Here is a 20,838-nt window from a genome sequence, read left to right on the forward strand (position 1 = left end):
ACAGTATGAGCATGTGCATATTGACACAGTAGACTCAGAGTCCATTTTAGAAAATAACTAGAGATGTTTGAACAGAACAGAACAGAACAGAACAGAACTGAACTGAACTGGGTTTCAGGAGCCCCTTCTGTGCTCCAAATAAGAACAGCATATTCACTTATCTTTACACCTTTACTTCAGCCCTTTTATCTGTATTATGAGGTTCATTTTGATTCTATGGGGGTAAAGTCCCTGTGTCATGACAATAAATGCATGGTTATATTTTAATGTGTATTTGTAAACTGCTCTGTGAATAATGTCTCTTTAAAAGCAGCTCAGGTGAAACTTACTGCAAAAGTTCAAATGGGCTCAAAAGTACACAACAAATCATGTTGAAAATGCAGATAATAAAAAGACTATGTGTATAAAACACTGTGAATAAAAGCAAGAATCAATGATTTTTAAATTAGATTAAACATGGGGTTGGATCCAAAGATAAGTGCACTGAAGGAGACTGCTGAGAACAAATTTTCCTCCCTGCCAGCAACCATCCCAAAAAGCCTTTCATGAGATTCAGGGGACATTGCTGAATGGAGTGACTTATGGCATAAGGGTCTGGAGGAACGGGAAAAGGCAGGTTCCATTAGTTCCCTTAGGTGTGCATATCTCTGGATTCAACCCGTGGAAAATATAGAAAATGTTTTGAGTCGTCCTGTCAGTTAAAAATGAGAACATTCATAATTCTTTGGCATGATACAAGCTTTGAGTTTTTTTCATGTGGAGATTACTTCCCACAAATGTCTCCCATGAAAATTAGGTGGGTAAAGTCACACAAAGCAGACCACTTCAGAAACAAATGCACCAGTGTTTTCTCTTAGAAGGAACATTCTACTAATAGGACCCCAGCATCCCCCAGTTTGCAATGTGATAGGACGTTCAGTTTATGTGAGTATGGTCTCTTCTCTGGCATACTCTCAAAGGACTATCAGAGCCCTGTTTGTGTCCTGAAGATGGAGAGTTGAAAGAGCAAATGCAGCATATATTTACTGAGCTGAATACTGAACTGCGACTTGTTAGCATTTGGCACAAGGCTCCAGAAACAGGACCTTTGTGAGCATGGATGTGTACGTGTTCCTTTGCCCCATGTCTTTGTGTTTGTAGAACCCAAGGTATCTCCAATACAATTAAAGGAACACAGGTCTAAAGGGATAGTATTCTAGTGTTGACTAATCATTTCAGTATCCAAGGAAACTAAACTCTTGGAGGAAATTGAGGAACTGGCCCAATGTGATCTGCAGGCAGCTCATATTCTTATTTTCTCTGAAGAACTCTGTCCCACCCACTCTATGAGCAGAAAACACCCAGACGCTTCCTGTTTGGGTCTCTTTGGAGCTCTGCAGCAGCATTAAATAATAAACTCATAAAGGGAGTTAGGGTAGGTTTAGAATGGGTTGGGCAATACCGTTTGCCTTGGCAGCAATTCACTGCAAAGTGAAATTGTATCCAGACGTGAGCTGCGGATAGTTTGTTTGAATGATTTGAAATTATACATGAATATGGGAAATAGCTTAAAATAATAAATAATAACCATATTTTTAAATGTCTTTTGATGCATTGCTAGTTAAGCTATTTATTAACGTAGTCTAAAATGTGGCAATACAGTGGTACCTCAGGTTACATACGCTTCAGGTTACAGACTCCGCTAACCCAGAAATAGTACCTCGGGTTAAGAACTTTGCTTCAGGATGAGAACAGAAATCATGCTCCGGCAGTGCAGTGGCAGTGGGAGGCCCCCATTAGCTAAAGTGGTGCTTCAGGTTAAGAACATTTTTCAGGTTAAGAACAGACCTCCGGAACAAATTAAGTACTTAACCCAAGGTACCACTGTAGTGCTATTTATTAAACTATATTCCTAGCCTGATGAGGGTAATTGTGCAACAGCTTATTTTGATTCATTTAATTGGTGGTACCTGTGATTGCAAAAGAGTCGAAGTTCTTTATTAGATAAGCATTATTTCGTCATGTGTTTTTAGTACTTATCAGCCACAAACCAGTACCTGATTCCATCTCTTTAATTTGCGGCTGTGGCTCCCAATATTTTTTTTTAATTTTTTTTTGGTAATGAGCTAGTGCTATGTACTATAGAGAAATATTTATGAAGAGTATTTCATAAACAGAAACTGATGGATTATCTTGCTGAGAACCAAGGCATGTGTTTAAATAATAGATATTGGAGGAAACTCTGGAACAAACCTGATATACTTGCATGGCATGTCTTTTAGATGGTTAGCTTGAGAACAAGGGCTGTTGCTACTTTTGAGTTAAAGAGTAAGGTAGAAATGCTTTAAACAAAAGAAAAATGTATCTAGGCATTAGCAACAACTCTAGAGAGAGCTCCAGAATGAATTACCGTACTGTATACATTATACATAGGGAGCTCTGGAGTAGTCAAGAACCCTGGCTACAGAAGCAGGACTTGTTAGGAAACTGCTAAATGCTTTTTAAAATGTTTAATTTCACAATGGGTGCAGCTCAAACACATTTGGTAATTCATTATTGTTTAGATAGATGGTTGTGAGGGGACTGAAGGGAAACAGTGGTGTACTTCGGTAATTTTTAGATTCTGGACTTAACGGTCTTAGGGGAGGCCTCTTTAGATGGTAACGTGTATTATTTCACTGCCTCCAAAATGTGGTAAGCCAGGCCTGCTGCACTCGGAGCCCTGGACACCTTCCCCAAACTCCTGTACTGATGTGACACCACTGAAGAGAAGATAATGCACTGGCAGTTTCTGTCCAGGTGCATATACTCAAACACTCTAGACACACAATGCATTCATCTCCCCTCAGAGCTTTAAGGAGCTAAGGAAGGTGTGAGGCCTGAAAAAATTCTAGTGTACACCAATGTTTATTGTTACTGCTGCTGTTGTTTTTTAAAAAAGACATTTCTAATATTACCACAGGCAAAATAGAGTATTTTACTACAGTATGAGAAAATAGGGATCAACCCTGGTAAATTAGGACATTTGGAGTGTAAGGACATTGAAATAACTGAGGTTACCAGGGCTTGAATCACCATGGCCTAGAATACTATTAGTTTACATAACGGGAATAGCTGGTAAAAGGCACTTTTAGGCACTGAGGCCACCTGAACCTCCAGTGGTAAGGCTGGGTAGGTGGGTGAGAGAGAATAAATGATGGGGAGCCTTGCAAGAACCCTCCATGGTTAAAGGTAAAGATAAAGGGACCCCTGACCATTAGGTCCAGTCACGAATGACTCTGGGGTTGTGGCACTCATCTCGCTTTACTGGCCAAGGGAGCCAGCGTACAGGTTCTGGGTCATGTGGCCAACATGTGGTGAACCAGAACAACGCACGGAAACGCCGTTTATCTTCCCACCAGAGCAGTACCTATTTGTCTACTTGCACTTTGACATGCTTTCAAACTGCTAGGTTGGCAGGAGCAGGGACCGAGCAATGGGAGCTCACCCCATCACAGGGATTGAAACCGCTGACCTTCTGATGGGCAAGCCCAAGAGGTTCAGTGGATTAGACCACAGCGCCACCCGCGTCCATGGTTAGGCCTCCACAGTTTGTATGGCTAAATCATACATTTTGTGGGGAGAAAGATGCTCAGTGGTAAAGCATCTGCTTTGCCTGCAGAATGTATTGGAGGGTAAGGAGGGTGACCAAGATGATCAAGGGTCTGGAAACCAAGCCTCATGGGGAATGGTGGAGGGAACTGGGTATGTTTAGTCTGGAGCTGTTTGACAGTGGAATGGTCTCCCCTTGGAGGTGGTGGACCTTCCTTGGTGGTTTTTAAGCACAGATTGGATGGCATCTGTCATGTGTGCTTTGGCTGATATTCCTGCTTTGCAGGCAGTTGGAGTAGATGATCCTTGGGATCCCTTCCAACTCTACAATTCTATGCTTTGATTGGCTTTCCCAATTTAAAGTACAGCTCAGGATGCCAATATCTCAGGGACCGCCTCTCTCCATATGAACCAACCTGGACATTTTAGTCACCATTTGAGGCCCTTCTTCATCTACCCCTCTTTGGGAGGTCCAGAGGGGGGCAACACAAGAAGGGGCCTTTTCAGTGGTGACTCCCCGCTTGTGGAATGATGTCCCTCGGGAGACTTGCTTCGCATCATAATTACATTACCTTTAGTTGCCAGGCAAAAACATTCCTTTTTTTGCCAGGCCTTTGGCTCTTATTTATCTGTGACTTCAAGTGGGTGGAATGTTTCAACCCTGCCTTTAAAAAACAGGATTGTCTTTTAAATTTTCTTTGTTTTTTCTTTTATGTTTCTTTTATGTTTTTTTCTATTTGCATGTTTCCTTATATATTGTAAGTCACTTTGAGTTACCTTGATTTTTTTTAAAAAATGACTAATAAATTTAATAAATAATAATAAATCCAGCAAGAAATCAGGGGGCAGAACTGAGGCAACACATCCTAGCATAGTGGGAAGCAATCCTAGGTAAAACATACCCTGGTGGGCTGCACACAGACTCTGAAGTACTGGGACTTAATAGATGAACACAGGGAATGGTTCACCAGAATCACAATGACAAGACAAATACCATTTTGTTTAAGCTATGCTGTACTGCTTTTGTTTGTATTTCCTCTGCTCATTTTTATAATTGTATAAACTGCTTTACCTGTTTTACTTCCTTTTCATTGTAAGATTGTATCGTTGTAATCCACCCTGGGACATTATGGTGAAGAGTGGGGTAAGGAATCAAATAGATAATATTGCAAAACTGGATCCATGACCTAGCATTAGCAGCTATATTCTGCATTAAGATTCAAAAAGGGGTCACATTTCAGACAATTTGTCACAGCTCCCTTGAGCTACACATGGAATAAGCAAACTGCTGTATATCATTTCCCCTCTTCACTTTCATTTCCCCTTTCTCTTTCTCTTTCTCTTTCTCCTTCCCCCCACTTTTCTCCTCTTTCCTTCTTTTTATCACAACTGAATTGTAAACAAGCGATAAGTGGAAATACAGTGGACACCCAGGTTGCAAATGTGATCCGTGTGGGAAGCACGTTGCCACCTGTGCATGCGCGGGTCGGGATTCGGCGCTTCTGCGCATGCACAAAGCGTGATTCAGCGCGCCTGCTCATGCGCAAGCGCTGAAACCTGGAAGTAACCATTTCTGGTACTTCCAGGTTCGGCGCAGTGTGCAATCCGAAATCGCGCAACCTGAAGCGTCCGTAACCCGAGGTATGAGTGTACTGAGTACAGCATTGTAATATCTGGAGGGGAAGGGGATTGCAGGAAAGTGTAAGCTCAAACCATAGTCCAATTATAGTTATTTCCTAGTAAGAATGTTCTGGATTGGAGCCCTAGCTGTTGTGGAAAGCCCTAATTATCTCCTCTATGGTCATTCCAGAAGTAATTAACAGGATTCCACATACTCTCATGAATGTTTCCAATCCATTGAGGGAGAGTGTTATACTCTGAGAAAATAATATAATAACTGTGGAATTTACCCAATTGTGTTTGGTTCGGAGGAACCATTCCAGAGCCGCCAACTGTTTTGACAGCAGCTGTGATCAAGATGTGGATGGATTTTTCTGTGTATGCTTTTATTTATCAGTTCCGGAAAGTCTGGAGATTTAGGATTTTATCCAAGGCTCATTGATGACAATGGCGGGCTTTAATATAAATGTAATATTTTGCTTTATATTAAAGGATAATGATACACAGAGATAGAATCTATTCTGTGTCTCTGATAGAAAATCAGCTTTATGGCAAGCCATTTGTATTATTCTTTGCATTATGAATAAAGGCTGTTGGTCTGTTCATCTTCTTTAGCACAGGAAGCATGTAAAAATCCTGAAGGAAATGGTTGGTGCCATCTATTTATTTTTTATTATTAATTTGATTTGATTTGTTGCTTGATAGAAAACATCTCTAGGCAATATACATACACAGTAAAAAAAAAAAAAAGCCCATCAAGTTTAACAATAAAACAGCAGTACCCCTCCTAAAAATGTAGCATAGAAACAGCAATCATAATCACATTCCCTCAAATGGCTGGGAGAAGGTTCTATGGGAGTTTGTCCTTTCATGTTGATGTGATCATATCTGGAGCACCTTCTGGTAAATTTATGGGTTGCAATACACTGAATTGTGATTTTTAAAAAAAATTAATGACTTTTCTTTTTCTAAAGTGCAGCTTCTGAAATTACACTTTAAAGAGATTAGTGTGAGGCAACAAATGCTTTGTCACCCTTTTCCCCTGGATTGTTCATTCACTGGTAATTGTCACCACCAAGCTGGTTTTGCCTGTACTGGATAATATATAGTTCCATGCTTAGAATTCCATGTTTACACTGATTCCCCCATTTGCTCACATTGGGACATCCTGCATTGCAGGGGAGCATAACTTTTTCTCTCTTAAGGGTTGCATTTGCTCAGGGGTTGCATGCTGTTGGTGGGCAGGACTGGATATTTCAGTGTGAGCAGGGCCCAGTACCTTTTCTTTTCTTTTCCTTTCCCTCTTCCTGTTCAGTGGGCTACCAGGGGAAGAACAGGTTGCTCTTGCCAGAGGTCTAAATTACTTGCTTGCAGAGAGCTTCCCCCTTCTCCTTCCACCACTCCTATCTGTTTCATCCCTTCCCAATCCACCACCATTTTAGTTCTTCCACTTGCCTTTCCTCCCCTCCCCCACACATGAATAAAATTAGGCCAAACACTGCACAAAATTAAGCCTAAGAATTTGTGTGGTTTATATACAAATAAGTTGATCTCATATTGTCTGTTTTTGTGCGCACATTGGAAAGTAGCCTTGGCCTGTGAACCAAGAAACTGGAGTCAGACTTCAGCATCAGCTAGGCTCTCTACTAGAGGGCAGAATTGTTGCTCAGTACAACCGGTAAGATTTCACAGTAACTTTGAAGTCTAATTGAGGCCACTTGAGGGACCATGCACCCCAGTTGCCATAAATCATTTTTTCCAGGTGCTCCACAGACATGTAAGCTGTTAGTAGCCTGTTGTCAACTTTGAAAAGTAAGCCAAAAGCCCTTCTCTTTTTCCATGCACTCATCAAAAGCACTTTTTTCTAAGAGGTGAATATATTCAGATGCAGAATGGTGCTGTTTCTGTAAATTGGTCCAAAGCACATTACAAATGCGACATGTCCTGCTAATTTCAGCTCAAAATTGGAGGAATTCCGTATAGTTTTGAAACCCGTTTTTTCTTCATCACAGGAAGAAAGTGAGTATGCTGGAGTGGCTGAAAACTCATACATGCTAGAGGTGATCTAGCTCCTTTCCCATCACCACACTGTGGGTTTAATGACTGGTGCCCCTCCTTAATCTCACAAAGATGCAGTGGCTTTACCATAAAATAGATTCATAAAGTAGTTTTCTTGATTAACAGTTTAAAATCACTCCTGAAACGAAGTGATTCCTTAAGAGAGAGCTTAAGAGATTGATCATTGGTATAGAGATCTATAGCACACCTTTCCCCAAAGACACAACTCATTTGGAAACTTTCTGGCAAACCTCATGGGAACAGCACAATAGTGAGTGGTTTGTGCCCCAAGCTATTGAGATTAATATTTTTTATTCATGAGCAAACCTATTGTACCAAATAAGTTACGGGAAGTTACTGCTCAGTTAATCAACATTGGCCAAGTTGTCAGTGCATGTCCGTATTTGGACTTCTGTGTCTTAATCTTTTGAGCATCAACAATATTGTGTAATCCCACAGGGAGAGGAAGGTCAGGAAGTGTCAGAAATAAACTGGCATGAGGCCAGGAGGAAAAGCTCGTAGTATTAGTGCATGTTGGTTTGGGGATTCAAAAGCTGACACGTCTTCCCCTGAGTCAATATTGATCTAATATCCTGGAGCAACAGAGCATCTCACAAAGGAGATGTAAAACTTAAGACCTGGCAAGGCAGGGCTGTTAAGAACACACTGATCATATAATGTCTGGAGTCCTTAACAAACACAGTTGAATTGGTACACTTCCATAAGCTAGTTCACATAGCTCTTATTCCACCCACATACATTGTTTAGTTGGATGAGCAATATAGTGTGAGCCCATAAACCTCAAGTGCAGCAACTTCAAGGTACATAGAAGATGCTGCAGGTGAGAATTGCAAAGAAAATAGTCTCGTCATTTTGATTAGTTTACTGCTCAACACCTACTTTTCCTGTGTCTTCACCCAAAAGCATAGCAGTGCCCAACCTGGTAATAACAGAATAAACGTTGCAAGGAGCTCACTCCCTGCAGCCCAAGATAAGAAAAGATGTGGTAATGGAAAACCTAGCTACTTTAAGTGAATTCAAATCTCCAGGGCCTGATGAGCTGCATCCAAGGGTACTAAACTAAAGGAGCTTGCAGATGTAATCACATCTGTCTATAATCTTTGAGACTTTTTGGAAAACAGGTGAGGTCGCTGCATACTGGAGGCAGGCAAATGTTGTCCCAATCTTCAAAAAGGTACGGGAAGAAAAGTCCCTGGTAATTACTGAGCGGTCAGCTTGATATCGATACCAAGAAAGGTTGCAGAACAGATAATTACTGTATTTTTCGCTCTATAAGACGCACCAGACCACAAGACGCACCTAGTTTTTGGAGGAGGAAAACAAGGGGGGGAAATTCTGAATCTCAGAAGCCAGAACAGCAAGAGGGATCGCTGCGCAGTGAAAGCAGCAATCCCTCTTGCTGTTCTGGCTTCTGGGATAGCTGCGCAGCCTGCATTTGCTCCATAAGACGCACACACATTTTCCCTTACTTTTTAGGAGGGAAAAGGTGAGTCTTATAGAGCAAAAAATACGGTAAAGGTTGGTCTGTGAGGACTTAGAAAAGGATGCTGTGATTACTAATACCCAGCATGGGTTTCTCAAAAACAAGTTATGCCAGATGACTTTCATGTTTTTTTTTTGATAGCGTATGAAGCTTGGTGAATCAGGGGGAATGCTGTGGAAGTAGTGCATCTTTATTTCAGCAAGGCTTTTGACAAAGTCCCCCATGATATTATTGTGGAGAAAGTGGTAAAATGCCAAGGGGATGAGGTAACTGTTAGGTAGCTTTGTAGCTGGTTGATTAACTGAATCCAAAGAGTACTCACTAATGCTTCCTCATAATCCTGGAAAAAAGTGACAAGTGGGGTGCCATAGGGGTGTCCTGGGCTCATTTTCTCCTGCTCTGGAGGGTAGGACCCAAACAATGGTTTCAATTTACAAGAAAGGAGATTCCGACTAAACATCAGGAATAGCTTCCTGACAAGTAGGAGCTGTTCGACAGTGCAACAGACTTCATTGGATGGTGGTGGACATTAGACATTACATCTACCAGAAGACATCATATTTTCACTCTCTATAAGATGCACCCGACCATAAGACGCACCTAGTTTTTAGAGGAGGAAAACAAGAAACAAGAAAGCAATGCAAAGCCTCTTAAGCAAAGAGGCAGGAGCGCTCCGGCTGCGCTCAAGAGGCTTTGCGTGGCTATCCGTGAAGCCAGACGAGCAAGAGGGATCGGTGCGCACTGATCCCTCTTGCTCTTCTGGCTTCAGCAATAGCTGCGCAGCCTGCATTCGCTCCATAAGATGCACATACATTTCCCCTTACTTTTTAGGAGGGGAAAAGTGTGTCTTATAGAGCGAAAAATACGGTATAACGCTGGGAAAACCTCCACCCCCTAAACAATGCGGGCATGCAATCCCGCATTGTTGGTAGACATTGGTAGACATTAGAGGCTTTAAATCAGGGGTTGGATGGTCATCTTTTGTGGATGCTTAGTTGAGATTCCTGCATTGCAGGGGGTTGGACTAGATGACTCTAGTCCCTTCTAACTCTAAAATTCTATCATTCTATGGCTCTTTGATTTATTTACTCAATTTCTCTTTCACCCTTTCCAGCAAAGGAGCACGAAGTGGCAATGAGAGGGTCCTGTAAATTAAAGAAGCAGCCCCCTAAAAACATGTCAATTAGATCCAAGTTTCCCGGAGTTGTGAGGTGGTTTTGTTTTGATGAAATTTAGGCTGTGCACTGCCTTGAATATATTTATCTAGAGAAGCAGTGTATAAATTGTAAAATACTTACTTTAGAGTCTGCTCTGTTTTATGGGTGTAGGTCAGCCGTAGAGCCTGTTCTTTTCATGCATGTATCACAAGCAGCAAATTCACATACTTCAAGGGATTGCAGGGAGGAAGTCTGGAAATATGAATAGCTATGCTTTTGCACATTTATTTGCAGAGGCCCTCCCACCTAGCCAAGTGTTTGGTGAGCAATAGTTTCACACAGTACATGTCCATAAACTCTGCCACACAACAAAAAGTTGCAGCCAATTTTGGGCTCACACTGCACTTACTTAGGTGTACACATGGAAAAGATAATGTCTGAAGAGGCCCTAGGAGTCTTGCATCTGGAGGGTTCCCATTGCTCTCAAAGGAAGCAAAGATTAGACAGTTCCTACCAGCGGAAGAAGCTAAGCCAACTCCTTTGCTAAGGGTAGACAGAAATAAATCAGGTTGGCACAAGTCCATGGCCCGGTGGATACAAAATGCTACCCTGAATCTCAGTCAGGAGGCAGTGGTAGCATCCACATCTAAGGTTTTCTCCCCTGGGAATACTTGATAAGCCAGCCACACCTGGAAGTGAGTGTATGGTGCACTTTCACAATCACTCTGTACAAATGTTAATCTGATAATGTACACAACATTCAATATCCATCTACACTTTACAAGGAATATGATGGACTCCTCAGCATGTATCTCACTCAGGGTGTACATGAGCCCAGATGGTAATCCTCTCTTTGAAGGTTTTCCCAATCCAGTCTGCGTTTGGGAATTGGCACATTTGACTGATCCTTCTCTGTGTGAGAGAATCAATTAGATGTTACCCCAGCCACATGTAAACCTCTTGCAATAAACTGAAACTGACACAGGGACAAATAGAAGAAGACACCTTCACCCCAGTATCACATACACAGCCCAACAAGACAACGACAAAAATCCACCAACAGCATACAAATCAATATGGCTAACCTGATCCAAAACACCCACCCACCCCACTCACACATGAAAACAAAGACCGCCACAGCCAACCACAAATGAATAACCACACCCTAAGCCAACCCCAACCTCTCTCACCACCAAAGGAACACGAGTGAACAGCAAAGAACCTGCACAAGCAACGCTGACACCAAACCCTACATATAGTAAGTAAAATAGAACATCGCCACCTGATCCCACCCATCTTTCCCCCCTCCACCTCTTTCCCCCTTTTCTTCCTAATGTCTCAACAAATGAAATTGATTTGTAAAAATGGTACATGGGGGGGGGGGGAATATATGAGAGAGAGACATTGTACACACTTTTGTAAATTAAGAAAATCTTTAATAAAAAATAAAAAATAATAATAAACTGCTTGCAGAAAAGCAACTTGCTAGGGTGACCATGGGTCCCACTTTGCAGAGGAAAGTCCTATATTTGAAGGCATCCTCTTGTTTGAAGGTCTGGTCCAAGTCCATCTTAAAGAACCACAAGAAGGGAGAGCAAACAAGGGCCCATCAACAGTTACCACCTGCAGAGGCACACAGGTCACCTGCTCACGATCTTCACTACGGTAAGCTGTATTGCTGTTGGAATTTCTTAAATTATATTTATAAATTTGCATCTTTAACAGAAACAAATTATATGCAGACAGATTTCCTGGAGGCATCATTTCAATCCTTGCTATTTTCCAAACCTGCAGTAGCAGAAAAGATTATGCAAAATCAGTAAATTTAAATAAAGCCAAGTGATTTACATAGTTCATTTAGTTGACAGAATTCATTCCCCCCCCCCCCCCCGAGTCCTGTAGCACAGTTAATACAGCACAGAACTTGGTTTTGGTTTCCTCCCCCCTTTTTTATTTTTGTTTAGCAAATAATATATGCTGTGAAGGACATATATTTTTTCTCATTTAGCCATTCTTTCAAAGACCTCATGGCAGCCTATATGGTTTGCCTCTCTTTATGCTCACAACAACCCTGTGAGGTAGACTAGACTGCCTGAGGTAGCCCAGTGGGCTGTATAGCTGAGTAGAGACTTCACTTGTACTCAGCAATCCACTTCAAGTGACATTTATTGATGGTATATGCCTGTAAGTCGTAACGTGGAAAGGAGTCATCTGTTGACGGATGCTGGGGCAAGGGGGTTGCCCACATTTTAATTGTTATACAACTAGGAGAAAATAATCTGATGCATCCTGAGTTGCACTAAAAAGTGCACATAAGTAGAATTACTAATAGTTGTGCCCTTGTGGGTGGCCTCAGAAAAGTGAGTTCGCAGGACTCATTCCATAGATATATGTAAATCCTGGTCCCAGCATTTCTCTAGACTATTCTTGGTTTGTTTGATTCAATACCATTGAGGTAATTTGCTAAGTTTATCCTCACGCCGTCTGCATTTAATTTTAGTGAGATCTTGGCTCCCGCTTTAGCCAGGTTGTCTCACCACACATGTTGGCCTTTTTTATTCATGTTTTGCTCATCTTTGAAAAAATTCCATAGTAACTTTGAACAGGAATCTGGCATTGCCAAAAAGGAAACAATCTCAGTTGTGCTGCATGCCCAGTCCTTTTGTGTACATCTCATTATCACAAGTCACTGAAACATTCAGATGCTGAGTATATTAAGAACACCAGGGCCCATCCGGCATCACATAAAAATAAAAAATAAAAATTCACTGAGGGATGGTAGCAATTTGAAATTAACCAGATGTGGGAAGGTAGGGCTAGGCAACAAAACAAACCAGAACCCTGAACTGTGCCTTATACTGTACACAGCAGGCTGAGTTAAATTTGCGAAAAGATAATACAATAAGTTTGTGGAAAACATACGCACCCTGCACATGTTCAGAGGTTAGTATCCTGCCCTTTCTGTGTTCCATAGCTGAGCACTGAGATTAAAAATAAGTTAGTGGTTAGCCTGATTAAGACAGCTTGTGAAAACCACTGACTTCCAGCCTACCTACCTCACATGATTGATTGTTTTGAGAACCATGTTTGCCACTGTGCTTCTCGAAGGAACGGTGGAATAAAAGTGCAATGAATAGTAAATGAGTTCCAGCCTGCTAAACTCTGGTTCAAATGTATTTCTTTGTTAGACTTATGTTACGCCTTTCTTCCAAGATTCTTCCCACAACACCCCTGTCGAGTAGGCTCATTTGTTTTAGTTAATATATTATTACGTTAACCCTGCCCTTCCTTCAGCTTGCTTGCTTGGGCCTTTTAGCATAACAGTACCCTCATGAGGTGGGTTTAGTATTTTGTTATTTATTATTTTAAATGTTTATAGGCCACGTTTAGGAGTAAGACCCACTCAAGGCTGCTTGCACAAAAATGGATGAAATTGCATTTTCCAACAATAATAAAACAGAATACAATACAAAAATCACAGCATTAATAAAACCAGCCATATTAAACCCATATCTTGTCCAAAGATAAAGGTAAAGTTGTGACCAACTCTGGGGGTGCAGCGCTCATCTCGCTTTATTGGCCGAGGGAGCTTCCGGGTACAGCTTCTGGGTCATGTGGCCAGCATGACTAAGCCGTTTACCTTCCCGCCGGAGCGGTTCCTATTTATCTACTTGCACTTTGACGTGCTTTCGAACTGCTAGGTTGGCAGGAGCTGGGACCGAGCAACGGGAGCTCACCCCATCACGGGGATTCGAACCGCCAACCTTTCGATTGGCAAGCCCAAGAGGCTCAGTGGTTTAACCCACAGCGCCATCCGCGTCCCCTGTCCAAAGATAATAGTCAAAATTTTCTTAAGTGCATCAAACAAAAGGAGCTGAATAGCAGCATAGAATTACAGTTAATAAGCCATTGTAAATAAGTTGAGGAGATTGTCAAAAGCAGCTTGTGATGTGGCCTATCTAGTCCAGCACCTTATTCTCACAGTGGCCAACTTCAGAAACTTGCAAGCAGGACCTGAAGGCTATTTGAAAGTTTTTAGCAGTTAATTCTTATTTAATATTGCCTTTGATGTATGTGATATTTTGGATTTTTAAATTATTATTAAAGGCAGTTTTAGACAACAGAAAGGTGAGTTTTAGACTATTGAAAGGAACTTGTGTTATGCTTTCTCCATGCTTCACATCACTATTTAAGACTAACTATTTGAGGTTCACCTTCCACCTGGGGGGGCAGGGCTCTGGGATGCAGGCATTTTATTTTAAGGTTTTTCAGATTCCTTGGAAAGCTCCAGCTGGAAGTTAAAGGAACCGAAATCAAGGATGTAAAAATGAACCAGAAAAGCTTCCTTCCGTGTTGAGAAACTTACACTTACAAGCCAACCCACATCCTCAAAGTTTATTAACATTTTTTAAATGCATACTACTCTTCTCCATTCTGTACAGCAGCCTGTCATTGCAGCCCTTTTAAAAAGCTCCCCATTCTACCCTCTCTTTAATTCCATTTTATGTTCTGCTGTACTTTCCCAACTGAATATGGCAATTTTAGGCAATTCCAAGGTTATACCATGCCTGACACATGACTTCACTTTAACAGCACCTGCCCAGAGAATAATTAGCAGCCCACTTTTTTGTTTAATAACAGGACTTCCATATACTACAGATGGCATTTTTCATACCAGACAGCCAACGCTGTATGTTGGAAACCAGCCAAACTGTCTGCAAAAACTGAGAGAAATTCAAGACAGACATCAGGGTGGAAAGAGAGTTTGACTCCCCCCCCCCCCCCCCCCCGCTTCCTAACTATATGGGAACATATGTTAAAACCTAACCTAATATTATCCTAATGTGAAATGATTTACTCTTTCTTACCTAACGCAATACAATGGAAATGATAAGATAGCAGGTTTGTTGACTAATGTTCTTTTAGGCATTACGGTAACTATCTCCCTTATGATGATTCTATGCCAGCCAGGTGACTGCCTAAAGCTAAACTGAGAGTACACTCCTTTCAGTGCTCAAATTATTGAATGGCACAATACAAATTGCACACACCATTTAGCCTTTGAAAAACAGGCTATTGCCTAAGACATGGGTAGGCAAATTAAGGCCCGGGAGCCAGATCCAGCCTAATCGCCTTCTAAATCCGGCCCGCAGATGGTCCGGGAATCAGCATGTTTTTACATGAGTAGAATGTGTGCTTTTAATTTAAAATGCATCTCTGGGTTATTTGTGGGGCATAGGAATTCATTCATTTCTTTTTTCAAAATATAGTCTGGCCCCCCACAAGGTCTGAGGGACAGTGGACCGGCCCTCTGCTGAAAGTTTGCTGACCCCTGGCCTAAGGATTCTTAGCCAAAGTTTAGGAGACAGGCCCCCTCTGCCCCCCCTAATTAGAGTACTGGTTTCATTGAACACAGTGTGTCTTACATTTGAGTAAAATGTAGAACAGTGTTTGCGTAGAACAATGGTTTTAATTGCGTGGGTAACAGCCTTACTTGGAAGTATGACCATTTGAAATCACTAGAACTTATTTCCAGGGAAATATATTCAGAGCTGCAAATCCTTTATAGATCCCATTGAACTGAATGAACTTATTTCTGAATAACTATGCATAGAAGTAAAAGTTCAGACATGAAACACACAACTGCCCCCTGAGGCTACCTGAAAGAAAGTGGATGCCGGACTCTGCAGGGTTGGGGAGCAAAGTGGTGGGGTGTGCCTGCAGTCTATACTCAGCAGCAATGTCACCATGAATGTCACTAGCAGGTGTAAAACTCCTCACCCCATCCCTGGAAAGGTGCTTTTCAAAAGGGCTTGCAAAAGTTCACGCATGAGGGCCATGCAAATTTTCGCAGCTTTAAATTTTATTTCTGCATTAAAATGGCAAAGTGAAGAAACACATTAACACTTTTTTAAAAAAATTGAGATCTTTTCACGATTTGGAGAATGCATTGTGGTCAATGCATTTTTGACGGGCACAGAGAATGCATTGAAAGCACATTAAAATGCCATGTGTGCACAGCCTGTGTGTCTGTATTGTTGCTGCTGTTCTCCAAAGGAATTGCCAGATCAGAGCAAATCAGCATAAATTTGTATGTCCCATTTGTACTAGATTCCAAGCACATGGAAGTCAATTTTCTGAATGGCAAAATTATTCCAGAAATTGCTTCTGGGAGTCTTGTGTGCATGGTACAACCAAATGCTTAGGCAACTATTTTAGCATAGAGCAATAGGAGTAGTGTACTGTAATGTTTTGACTTCCAGCTGGAATGCTTTATGAATTAAAAGGTCATGCAAACATTTCCTCTCTAAATTGCTTATGTGTAAGCATTCATAAGAATCATAGAAATATCGTATTCTGTTCCTGTTGGGTCATATTTAGGTTTGGCTCCTTTCCTCACTGGAATGTATATACTCCTGTGAAAGTTTTTATGAAGGTAATTTGAAAGATAAAATGTATCTTGGCAACCATATATTTCAACTGTTTTGTCAGCTGCACATGCAAATAAAGTCATAAACGTTTGGAAGATTATTTTTTATTATTCGGAAGATTATGTTTTCTATAGTAATACAGTTGTGGTAAAATGCCCAGTGAAGGTTACATGTTTGTAGATATTAAAGGAAACAATGTTTATAACAAATTATTTCTCAGCTGGTCCATCTTAGTACTGGTCAAAAATGAAATGTTGAGTACCAGCCTCCAGATGGCAGGTAAAACTTACTAGTGCACTTAATAATGCTAAAACTTCCAAATTCTGTTCAAATAACTTCATATATATTATACACCAGCCCTCCAAAGCAGTCCATTACAATATTTCAGGTAGGACATTTAAGGATTCCCCTCCCTCTATATTGGAGCAAAGGAAGTCAGATCATTTGTCTATCAATTGCAGTACAGTGGTACCTCGGGTTAAGAACTTAATTCGTTCTGGAGGTCCGTTCTTAACCTGAAACTGTTCTTAACCTGAAGTACCACTTTAGCTAATGGGGTCTCCCACTGCTGTCGCGCCACTGGAGCACGATTTCTGTTCTCATCCTGAAGCAAAGTTCTTATCCCGAGGTACTATTCCTGGGTTAGTGGAGTCTGTGACCTGAAGTGAATGTAACCTGAAGTGTACGTAACCTGAGGTACCACTGTATTATCTACACAAGCTAGCAGTGGGTCTCCAGAGTTTCAGAACAGGCACCTCCTATATGGAGATGTTGTGAATTGAACCTGGAATCTTCTGCATTCAAAGCAGATCCTCTAGCACTGAGTTATGGTCCTTCCCTAAACAGGGCAATATGGTGACTGGTTGTATTGCTAAAAGAACACCTGTCTCAAGCCGTAGCTGCTCTGGGACTAAGGGGAAGAACTATTGGTCAAGGAACCATGAACCATTCCTGCTTCCTAGGAAGAATAGCATTGCAAGGAGGAGGCCAAACTCACCTCATCCATGGGCCAGAAAAGGAGCAGTTGGAGGGAGTTTGCTTTCCTTTTCCCCAAAATAACATTCTCTTCTAAATTTCAGTTCTGCTGAGACTAGGAGAGCACAAGGGAAGTAGATTTTGGTGTCCACCAGTCTGAAAACTAAAGGCTGCTTGATGGTGTGGCTCTGGTATATTGTTTGCGTATTGGAATTCTGTGCATTTTCTGTGCATCCCCTCAACCACCAATTCCAAAAATCTGCAATAGTGGGGAACATGCAAGAAGGCACAACACATGAAGTGCCTACGCCATAGTTACAGAGTCTTCATACCAAATGGTTACAAAACAGTTTGACACAATGGAAAATTTACTGGGTAACAAACTTACTGAACAACTAGAGTGATGCTTCACACAGTTAGCTTCACCTCTGCCTGAACACTCTGCAGCAGTGACTGGGACAAACTTAATCAGTAAGTAAGTAAGTAAGTAAGTAAGTAAGTAAGTAAGTAAGTAGTAAGTAATTAGAATGGGCATGAGAACAGAGCTTTCCTAAGATGTGTTGCTTGGACAATGGCACCCCCTCTTCCATTCCACATAGAAAATCCAACTGAACTGGCACATACAACTCTGTGCTCTTGAGGAGGCTCAAGAGGAGTGCCAGGGAGACTGTCCCCCACCATCCTCTGCCTGGTGTAGGGCCAGCTTGAACTGCAACTAATTCAGTAATTCCTATAGCTGGAGAAGGGAAAGCATGCTGTCTTGATCAGAGAGATCACAGATCCCTATGCTGGTTTGTGCAGCCTGCTCTGTAGTGTTGCTCCATTTGTGCATGAACAGACACCTGGCTGAGAGTGGCTTAACTCTAATGTAAATGAAAGTGACAATTGAAGAACAGACACTAGAATTCCTTTAAAAAAAAGTCCTATATTAGCAGTTCAACATATCATTTGGAGTAACATCTATTCCAATAATAATAATAATAATAATAATAATAATAATAATAATTTATTATTTATACCCCGCCCATCTGGCTGAGCTTCCCCAGCCACTCTGGGCGGCTCCCAATCAAGTGTTAAAAATAGTACAGCGTTACATATTAAAAACTTCCCTGAACAGGGCTGCCTTAAGATGTCTTCTGAATGCCAGGTAGTTGTTTATCTCTTTGACATCTGATGGGAGGGCGTTCCACAGGGTCTCTCATTTCCACGACCAGTAAAATCTAATTACAGTTCTGGAAAATATTAGAAAGGGCAATACAGTGGATAGGATCTACTAAAGAGTGAAACCTGCTGTCCGCCATTGCACTCAGGGGACCATTAAGGAAAGGCCTGGGGTGCAACTCTCACACAACCTGGCTCATCCAATTTTCACCATTCCCCACCTTCTACTGCAGTCTTCCTCCATGCCACATGCTGCAGGCCAAGCCTCGTTCTTAACCTTAGACACAACTCCATATTCCAAATGCGCCGTTATCTTGTATTCAGTCATTTTAAACAAGCTTCAATGTTTATTAGTTTTATTTACATAAAGTATGTCTATCTCACATCTCCGTAAACCAGCCAGCAAAGGAGATTAGAAACACTTGTAAATGTTCCAGGCTTTGATACCTGTATTAGAAGGAGTTGGGGTGGGGAGAGTGGGGGGGGGGAGGGAGGGATTGAGAGCAAAGCAGTTTTGTAAATACTTATTTGACAGTAATTCTGTCTCCAGATGGAAAACTTCCTGTAAATAAGGAGACTTCTCACTCAAGGGGATAGATTTCTTTTTGTGGTTCTCCCAGAGATTTCCATGGAGCACGTGGAATTTGCCTGCCTATAAACTTCATGGTTCCCTTGGGAGGTGCAAGAGGATTGAAGGAACAACAAAGGGGAAAGGTCGTCCAGATGGAAGGCTTGTGCCTTTGTGTAGTAACTGTGTCTTGGCTCACACTTCCCCCGCCTCCTTTCCCTCTCTCCGTTGGAAATAGCCCTGTTAGGGCTTCTGAAATTAGTAGCTGCATTAGGGACTTCATTGTGCCTCTATGCTCAACAATGCCTTGAAATGTTCATCGGCGTGTGTGTATAAAATAAACTTAGTACATTTACCAATTATGTACAGAATCCATCCAGTATATTTCCTTAAGTAATACATTCAGTTACAGCAGAGAAGTAGTTAAGCTTTACTGCCAATATTGCATGGTGATCCTAAATTGTATACGTGCATTGTTTGCGTAGACCAAAATATGTATTGACCCAAGAGAGATTGCTGGACAAAAGCCAGGAAATTCAACATGAATGCTGGGACTAATGCTTGGTTCTTAGCTTGTGCTGTTTGCCTTCCCCAGAAACACTGCATGAGTTCAAGATTTGAAAAACCATGCTGGTTTCATTTCCACTTAGTGACGTGGTGAAATCCTGCATGGATTCTTTGAGATATCTGGAGTTTCAGGCATGCCCACATTGCCAGATCCCAGTACGACTGGGTGCAGATTGCTTAATAATGGGATATATGTGGCTGCCTGCTCCCACTTGCACACCCAACATGAGATCTATCTCTCCCTTAAATTACCAGTGTGGAGAACATCAGGTTCTGTGGTAAGGACCTGATCTGCTCCGAACCAAAGTTAGAGACCTGATAGTTTTTTGGCAAAAACAGATGTGGTGTTATTCACACAGCACTGTGCGATTGTGTGGTGTTTGATTTAAAAAAGTGACAGTTCATGAGAATTCGGGGGGGGGGCTGATGTGGTGGGATGCGTGGGATGGGTTGCCGCTGCTGTGGTTCCAGTCTGGACCCTCCCCTGTCCTGCATGCTTCAACTGCCATTTGCATCAGGATGGTATCTTCCATTTGTGCCCAGGGGACCTCCCTAGAACAGGTATCATGTCAAGGGCAAATTTTTAAAGCCCACCTCCTCACCTTGCCATGGCCCTTATATGGATCAGCTCTTTCCCCTTTCTGCTACATATATATATATATACACACACAGTGGTACCTCGGGTTACATACACTTCAGGTCACATAGGCTTCAGGTTACAGACTCTGCTAACCCAGAAATAGTACCTCAGGTTAAGAACTTTGCTTCAGGATGAGAACATAAATCGTTCTCCAGCAGCACGGTAGCAGCAGGAGGCCCCATTAGCTAACGTGGTGCTTCAGGTTAATTACAGTTTCAGGTTAAGAACGGACCTCCGGAATGAATTAAGTACTTAACCCGAGGTACCACTGTGTATGTGTGTGTCTGTGTCTGTGTGCGCGTGCGCGTGCACACACACACACACACCTAGAGAAAAAGAATGAAGGATTTCACCCAGAAAATGACTTTTGAGCCCATATAAAACAGGCTCGTTCCTTTACCGCAAGTCCAATATAGTTTCTGCAGCAAGGTTTTCATCCTGAGTACAGGAAATATCTTTGGGGTATTAGAAATTCTTTCTGGATTGGTGCTTTTGATTGTCAAAGAGGTTATGCTGCAACTCATACAGCATAGAGAAGTTTATGACTTGACAGAATACAGGTGCAGTGGAGAGCCTCAGGCAATATC

The sequence above is a fragment of the Podarcis erhardii genome, assembly GCF_964252035.2.
Source record: "Podarcis erhardii genome assembly, chromosome: 12".
In the NCBI taxonomy this organism is placed as follows: Eukaryota; Metazoa; Chordata; class Lepidosauria; order Squamata; family Lacertidae; genus Podarcis; species Podarcis erhardii.